Source organism: Schistocerca piceifrons, chromosome 3 (genome assembly GCF_021461385.2).
Source record: "Schistocerca piceifrons isolate TAMUIC-IGC-003096 chromosome 3, iqSchPice1.1, whole genome shotgun sequence".
Lineage (NCBI taxonomy): Eukaryota > Metazoa > Arthropoda > Insecta > Orthoptera > Acrididae > Schistocerca > Schistocerca piceifrons.
In genome coordinates, this window is record NC_060140.1 from 639,274,920 (window position 1) to 639,284,263 (window position 9,344).

A 9,344-nucleotide genomic window follows, 5' to 3' on the forward strand; every position below is an offset into this window, starting at 1 on the left:
TTCTATTAGTTCCTTTAAACCATCTCCTTAACAATACTCAAGAACTTTACGTACGAGGGTTCTTGTAAGAGACCTATTACATGCGTCAGTTACACTTTCTTATGATTCCTTCAGTCGATCTGCGTCTGCATGTATTTTCATCACGACTAAGTCCTGCACATATCTTCATCACGATGATATTTTGTGTACTATAATGCAGTGCCTGTGTTATCAAGAGGTACCATGCAAAGTTCCTTCTGACATCCATTCATGAACCTGCTCAACGGGGAGGTTCCAACTAAGGGACGGATTGGATTAAAATGCTCCCTAAGTATTTAGTAAAAGTGAAGTGGTATTTGACATGACGTCTCGTTATGTGGTGTCGTGTCAGCAAAAACGTCCAAAAATAGATCCCGTTCTTGGGGCCAGTTTGGAAAAGATAAAGGACGGTCATACCCATGTAACCACATACGTCAAAAATGGCTCTGAGCACTATGCGACTTAACTTCTGAGGTCATCAGTCGCCTATAACTTAGAACTAATTAAACCTAACGAACCTTAGGACATCACACACATCCATGCCCGAGGTAGGATTCGAACCTGCGACCGTAGCGGTCGCTCAGCTGCAGACTGTTGCTCCTAAAACCGCACGGCCACTCACGCCGGCCCACATACGTCTTTGAAGATGAAAAATACATCTCGTCCCGATAGAAGAGCATTTTGGGGACAATCATGGCCGTTGGCAGCCGGGAGAAGGAACCATACGTCTACAGCCACGGCACAGAGGTTTGTCCTTGTCGTCCACATTACACCTCTGGCAGATTGGGGCTGGAAGCGGTAGCGGGGGGTGTGTCAGCCAGGAGGACGGCATCGAGTTTGTATCGCGTCGGTTATTTGCCGGTGATGACGATGTACCAGGTATATGGTTGATGAACTGAGCGCCACACCGCTGGCCACTCAATTTCTGAGTGACTTCCTTCGACAGCGTTTCAGGGGTGATTCCGCATTAACAGGTGATTAGGATCTGAAATGATCAGCAATGGTCAACGGTATGAGGATGCAGAAGGCAATGGAAACCACTGCATTAAAGACACATACTGTGTATCCATAGTACATGTGGCCTGTAGTTGAAAAGAATGTCATGATGACCTTTTCATTGGCAAAAGATTCCAGAATAGTCCTCCATTCCGATCTCCGGTAGGGGGTGATGGTCATGAGAAAAAGGTTGAATAAGCAACGGAGGGGTACCGTGCTACGAGTCAGGCCGTGGAATGCCAGAATCTCGAATGTGGTAGGGAAGCTAGAAAATCTGCAAAGGGAAATGCAAAGGCTCAGTCTGGATATGGTAGGAATGAATTAAGTGAAATGGAAAGAAGACAAGGATTTATGGTCAGATGAGTGTAGGGTGATATCAACAGCAGCAGAAAATGGTATAACGGGAGTAGGATTCGTTATGAATAGGAAAGTAGGGTGACAATGTGATACTGTCAACATTTCAGTGATAGCGTTGTTCTTATCAGAATCGACGGCAAACTAACATCGGTAACCATGCAAAGTGAAGATGAAGAGATAGAGAAAGTATATGAGGATACTGAAGGGGGGATACACTAAGTAGAGGAAGATGAAATCCTAATAGTCGTGCTTGACTGGAATGCAGTTGTAGGGGAAGGAGTAGAAGAAAAGGTTACAGGAGAAAATTGGCTTGGAACAAGGAACTAATTCAGTTCTACAATAAATTTCTAGTAATAGCGAATACTCTGTCAAAGAACCACAAGAGTAGGAGATATACTTGGAAAAGGCTGGGAGATACAGGAAGATTTCAATTAGATTGAATTGTGGTCAAGCAGAGATTCCGAAATCAGATACTGTATTGTAAGACGAACCCAGGCGCAGATATAGACTCAGATCACAATGTCACAATTAGTCAGGAAGAATCAATACACAAAGAAATGGATACGGAAGTACTAAGGAATGCCGAAGTACGCTTGAAGATCTCTAAGTCTATAGGTACAGCAATAAGGAATAGCTCAGTAGGCAGTAAAAAGGGCAATCACATAAGCTGGAAAGAAAAACTTAGGTACAAAGATGGTAACAGCGAAGAAATCATGGATAACAAAAGAAATACTTCATCTGATCCATGATAGAAAAAAGTGCAAAAATGTTCACCGAAATTCATAAATACAGAAATGTAAGTCGCTGAAGAATAAAATAAATAGGAAGTGCTGGGAAGCTAAGACGAAATTCCTGCATGAAAAACGTCAATAAACTGAAAAAGAAATTATTGTCGGGAGGACTGAATCAGCATGTAGGAAAGTCAAAACAACCTTCGGTGAAATTAGGGGCAAAGGTGGTAACATTAAGTGTACAAGGGGAATTTCACTGTTTAATATAGAGAGGAAAGCGAATAGACGGAAAGAGTACATTGAAGGCCTCAATGAGGGGGAAGATTTTTCTGCTGTGATAGAAGAAAAAGCAGGAGTCGATTTAGGAGAGATAGGGTATAAGGTATTAGACTCAGAATTTAAGATAGCTTTGGAGGATTTAAAAATCAAGCAAGGTAGAAGATATATATATCATTGCATCAGAATTTCTAAAATAATTGGGGAAAGTGGCAGCAAATTGACTATTCAAGTTGAAAATTATTAGTTACATTATGCTTTGTAAAATCACAAAACTATGTTGGAATTTTTTATTTTCCTTGATTGACAATAGTTACCTTTTAAAATACATTCAGTAATGAGTCAAAACAAATAATTATTACGGTAGTAAGCAGGTTAACTGAACACGAATGGTGTGAATCATGACAGTGTTACGGCGCTGCGGGCACACCTAGGATTTGTCCCGGTGCGAAAACTTTCGCGTAAAGTCTGGCGCCGGTGGGCCAGCGCTGCTGCCGCGGCAGCATCGAAAGGACTGGAGCAGAAGCGCCTGGAACCCTTCGCCTCGCGTCGCCTTGACGCTTCGAGACATTACGACGCCGCGGATATATAAAGCCCACACTGCTGTCGCAGTCATTCAGTGTGGATAGTTCCGTTCAGTGCATGCTGCAGACTTGTTTAGTGTTCTGACTATAGTGTCTATTTTATATGACTATATTTTATTCGTTTACTTTAGTCTCTTAGTGTATTGTGAATTAAGTTTGCAATGGATAAATTTGTTACCAATAAGGCGCGCCTGGAAATTGATGATACTGCAAGTCAATCTCCAACAATTACTGTGTCATCAATTGCTTCATCGTCTTCGGGAGAGAACCGTTCACAGCCCAAACTGCAGAATCTAGTAAGGGAAGATCATTTCAGAAGTCTTGGTTGATCAAGTATACATGGCTAGAATATGAAGCATCTACTTAAAAAGTTTCTTGCAGAACCTGCAAAGAGGCAGATGCTAAATATCTATTAGAATTTTCTTCAAAAAAAGAAGATGCATTTACTTCCGTAGAGTTTTCTAATTGGAAAAAGGCTTTGGAAAAATTCCGTCTTCAAGAAAATCCGTTTATGCATAAAGAAGGTGTTCTGAAATTAAATTCTATCACTAACCGAAGTGTTGAATGAAAATTAGATAGTGATAAGAAGAAAGGCCGTTTAGCTCTTCAGACGATTTCAACTGCCGTGCAATTCCTATGCTGATAAGAACTAGCAATTACAAGGCACAAAGTGTAAACTCAATTTAATTTCAGTTGTTGTGAAACGTCCCCTTAGAAAAATTTATACATGACTGTGCTTAAAACTGACACACAATATTTTTAGCGCAACGCAATCTGACTTTCAATAATCCCTACAAAAGAATGGCCCTGACTAACATTAACCTATACCTTTCACAAATCACTTACCTCACAAAAATCTTCGTTACTCGAACTACTGCAATACAGCGAGCGCCACTACTGCCAGCTAAATAAAAGATTCTAACTACGGACGGCACTAACTACTGATAGGCATAGTTAGCAAATGAAAGATTTTAATAGAGAACAACCAATGTATTTACCTTAATCGTGTTGAAAAATCATAATATACATAGGAGTTCATGACATCCAGTCTTAAAAATTTCCAAACTCCGCCATTTCTCTCCCCACATCCACCACTGCTGGCGGCTCACCTCCAACTGCGCAACGCTATGCGCTGTCAAGAGCCCAGCTGCCCAACACTACAATGGCAGACAACAATGCAAACCAGCCACAGACTGCACACAGCACAGCCAGTGATTCTCACACAGAGCGCTACGTGGCGTTACCAATAAGAAAACCCAAACAGCCTACTTACATAGCCCCCATGCTCCCCACAAAAAATTTTACAAATTGTTTTGGGCAGTGGCCAATAATGATTTGATAAAATTTTTCATAATTACAATAACAAAGATATCAAATGCACACACTTATTGATACATTGTTGGTCAAAAGCTAAAATTTTCTCACAGTCCATAAAGACAGTCCTGATCATTCATCACAGTAAAATTGCAGTGTTTTTCTCAAAGTCTGAGCAGTAAAAGAAAATGCACACGGAAGTAGTGGATTTCCATGAAGTCTTGATGAAGTAGTGTTGTCCTTCCAACGGAAAGACAGTGCTGACTCTTGACATGCAGACAGGTAATGGGCCACAACAGAGCAAACCCACAGCAGAGTCATTCGACGTTTTGAAGAATATTGGTAGGTAGGTCATCACAGAGCAGACCCACTGTAGTCCTGGTAGAGAGTATGGTATTGGTGGGCCACCAGAGGTGCAGACCCACTGCAGTCCTTGTAGAGATTGTGGTATTGGTGGGCCACCAGAGGTGAAGATCCACTGCAGTCCTTGTAGAAATAATGGTATTGGTGGGTCATGAAAGGTGCAGACCCACTGCAGTCCTTGTAGAAATAATGGTACTGGTGCGTCATCAAAGGTGCAGACCCACTGTAGTCGTTGTAGAGACGGCCAGCAGCCATCTGTTGCGACTGTGCAGGTGCACAATCACCATCGAAGAGTCTTGCGGAGAATATAGCAAGTCCATAAACCACCACATCTCCACTCACAAAAAATTTGTTGGAAATGTCCTTAGAACCAGCAGTGCTGTTATCCAGTCCCTTGCTGAATTATGAACACACGTGCAAACACTATCAGTCCCTACTTCTCGCATATTGTCCATATACTATGACCAACAGAAACGTGTGCAGTGAAATGAAACTTACAAGTCACTTAATATGATGAACTGGTGTCAATTACAATTTTATAACATAAGAATACAATTACAAAGGTACAAAATACTTCATTAAAGAACATTACAATATAGATAACATTTGTAGTAATACTGGATTTACAAAAGAATCGAAATAACATATACAACAGTGTTACAGGAATTATGACATAAGTAAATACATAAAAGATCAGAATAACTTTTGAAACATCAACTTCACACATGAGCATCTAAACAAAACAGAATAAATAATGTCTAAACATCTTTACAAACTAAATAACATATTATCAGAAAAATTCTACAATGTAAATCTTATTAGCTAAACACATAAAGACAGGAAAAACACAAATATACAAGAGTACACAAACACATAGCAGAATAACACAAGAGGAAAGGGTAGGGTTTGTTTTCAGTGTAACATTTGGTACTGCAGTCCAACCCAAAACTTCATTCCATAGATCGTTCCTCTTACTTCGACATTTTGCTCCATCCAAGAAAATTCTATCAAAGCATGCTTTCTGTATTCTGTTCACACATTTCTTATCTCATTATTTATTTACCATTATCTTACCTCAACATTTATTTCCAAAAAAATCCTACCTAAACCTGTTGTCCCTAAACCCTACTTTTTTTGTTCATATCCTCTTTCAAAATTCTTTTTTTGGCCACACCATTTTCTTATAGCTTCTCAATGCATTTCTTCCAATTCATCATAGTTAGTTTCTTATATAGTCTACCCCCTCTTAAGCTAACTTAAATCTACTGAGCTCAGATGCTAAACTAAGGGACGAGGCAATGCAGCAGCACAAAACAATTAATACAAACAGCAATGAAAAAATATTCAAATGGCCAAGCAAGCAGCAATATTACAACTAATATTACGCAATGAGCAGCAAACAAGAAAAATAAATCAGTAGTAAAACTAGCTTAACAGAGTAATACAAAGTGACATTCAGTAGCACTATGCATGGCAAACAGCAGCAGCAAATGCTATAACTAATACCTAAGCATGGCAAAGATCAAGCAGAAAAAATATTACACTAAAGACAACAATGCAGATAAGGGAAATGTCTATTCACATCTTAATATCTATATCATTAAAGTGGTGCACCATAACTTATTCTACAAAATAAATTAGCAAGTACTTGAAAAGAAAATTATGTATGCACTTCCTGTGAAGGTAAATGTCTCTTTGTGCTCCCTCATTTGTTTAAAAAAAAATATTATTTACTCGACCTGTAGACAGAAAATATTTATATTAGTACATCTATAAAATTTTATTTTAACCATTGCTGCAGTGCCACTAGAAAATAGATACTAAACAAAATGAGCAATCTCTCAACTAGAAAGACAATGGATGTAAAATGTTTCTCATCATTTCATTAGGCATTTTAGTAAATACCATAAATTAAGAGCTCCACAGTGTAATCATATGTTTTCAAGTTCGAGCGTGTCGTATTTGCGATGCTTTCTACAAAGGAATGTCAATAGCGAGGATAATGGCCTCTTTTTTTTTTGCACCTAATGGCTTTCTTTTGTCAAATGTCTACCTCTCAGCTGGGCGCCCGAAACGCATTACACCAAGGTCACTTACCTTTCTTGCTGAAATATTTACGATGGCAGTTTCTGCTACAGTGACAGTCTCATATGAAAATATTTCACAGGTCAAGAATTTGGGTTACAAATCTGTAGAAACAAAATCCTATTGATATAAGAGTGTCCAAAAAATTTTCGTCGGCATTGTAATACATTCACGTATTTACATACATTTCATAACTCTTAAAGTACGATTCTTGGTTTCCAACATCCTTTTTCACAAGTCAGAGTCCCTAACCACTACTCATTATTCCTTACCTTATTCGTCGACACTTCTTCAATATTTCATCATTACAGATACGTAGCATATTCAAATAACTCATATAGCATCAGCTTATTGATCATAAACATACCGCAACAGCATAATACACATAGTCATCGTAATAATAACATCATAACACCTCAGTCAACTCTCAAAATCGTCGTAACTTCCTCCAATAATTTTAAAGCCTAAAAAAAATTCTCTGCTCGTGTCAAAAGTGTCAGCTGCCTCAAACGTACTTTAAAAATCGTGATCCCATACCAAATATATCATTAAAAGCTCTCATAATACCACAATGGGTCCGAAAAAATATGAACAGTTCACAAAGTACAGACAAATTACAATTTCGTAATTGTGAAGTTACCCAACAGTGTAATTGCGTAAACATGTGTCACTGATGTAGTAAAAAAAGTTTCTCTCTCAGTTAAATGATCAGATAGCTGTGTAATTTGTGTGTTAGAGAAATATGGTACCGATGTGTAAAGTTGTATAAGCAAATACCATATTAGCTAGGGCTCCTTGTGCTTGCCAAACACATGGTACACAAAGTAAGCGTGTACCCCCTGAGGATTAATGTAATTATACCCTCAGGTGTTACAGATTACAACAATGGAATGAAATGTATTACGGAAAACCTTTGTATTATTGTACTTGAAATATCTTTAAATATAAATGATTTAAGTACAAAATTAATCACTCAAATACGTGTCCTTTAGCGCTAAATGTGCGTCTTGCTGTAAGATAATCTCTGTGGAAGTGTCGTAGTTATTGTCCTCCAAAAGTTAAGTTCTGCAGAAGCCAATGTACTTACCTCATGATAAACAAAAGTGAAATGCTTTGCGTATAGATATCTTAGTTATTACCCTTATTACCGTGATGAAGAAAGTACTGTGCTGTAACGTATTGTGCTACGAAAAGGCTGTCTCATTGTAGCTATATCACAAAAGTTACTACTAAAACATGTTTTACTTTACAGAATAATTCAGAAAAACTGTGCAGATATAAAGCAGAAACACTGCAAAAGCAACATTGTAAATTGTCACTCATTAGTAGCGTCGTGATAAAATCGTGTAGCTGTCACATAAACTAACCACTATGTCATCTGGTATCTCACTGAAAGTACTTTAAATACAGAATGTATTTTCAAGTAAACCAAAATGTTGCATTAAAAATCTCATTAGCAGTACCAGTATGTGTCCTAGGTATGTAAGCCTGATAGTCGTTACGTAATCGTGCAACCAACAAGCAAGAATGTACAAATACAACACTGTGTCGTCTGTTCACTATAACAATGCATTCGTAATTTCTGTTTAAAAATGTTCCCTAGGTTCTAGACTGGATATTTAACTTCAAACATTATTGCATATTAACAATTTCTTAAGTCTGACAAAGCATACTAGAAATGTGAAGTGAAAAGTTTTATGGCAAAGACAAAGTTAAAAAGCAGATTATCTTTCAATAAACGGTTTTACATGTGAAATGTGGTGCAATCCTTTACTCCTCATAGTACTCAGACTTTCAACTTGAACGCAATTATCATGCGGTATACGTCGGTAAAGAATACTGGAATTTTTCTCAAGGTTAGCGTCCATGTTATTTTTCTCTGAGCCAGCCGGCGCACGCGGCTGCCTGTGATGCGAGTCATTGTCTGTCTCTTTGTTGGCGCGCATTGTTATTGGGATTAGGAGACCTAACTTCTACAAATTCACCTTGACGAGAAGGCCCTGCCCTGTTTGAAGCTCGCCAGTTCTGATGGAATTCAGGTCTGTCGTTTTGTCGGTAGTTTACATAGTTTCTTGTTTGTCTGTCATGTGGTGGAGAATTTCTCCCGGAATCGTACCTGTGTGCTGAACTGTTGCGTCTGAAGTTATTCTGCCTCCCTTGATAATAATTGTTTTGGTTCCCATATTGTCTGTTTCTATGGTTGTCTCTGCCACATTCATTACTACGGATATGCGATCTTTCTCTGTAACTATTATTACTCTGCCAGTGGTTGTCATACGGGTGGTGTCTGTTTTGGTCACAATATGTGTTGTGAGAATAGCCTTGTCATGTCCAGTTATTATTTCCTTCATCGCGGAATTGCGACGGATGTGACCTGTAATTGTTGTGTTCCTGTTTTCGCGTTCCGCGATTGTCAGTGTCAATTTCTAATTCTTGTAAGAGTCCCTGAAAAGCTTCAATGTCGTCTTTATAACGTCCTGCTAAAATAATATGTCGTAAATGTTCAGGCAGTTTGATTAAGCAAATGCGGATGAGTTCTGAGGGGCTGTATGGGTTTGAAAGATACTGATTCTTATGCAACATGTCTTCAAAATATTTCATAAGACTGGAAAATTCAGAT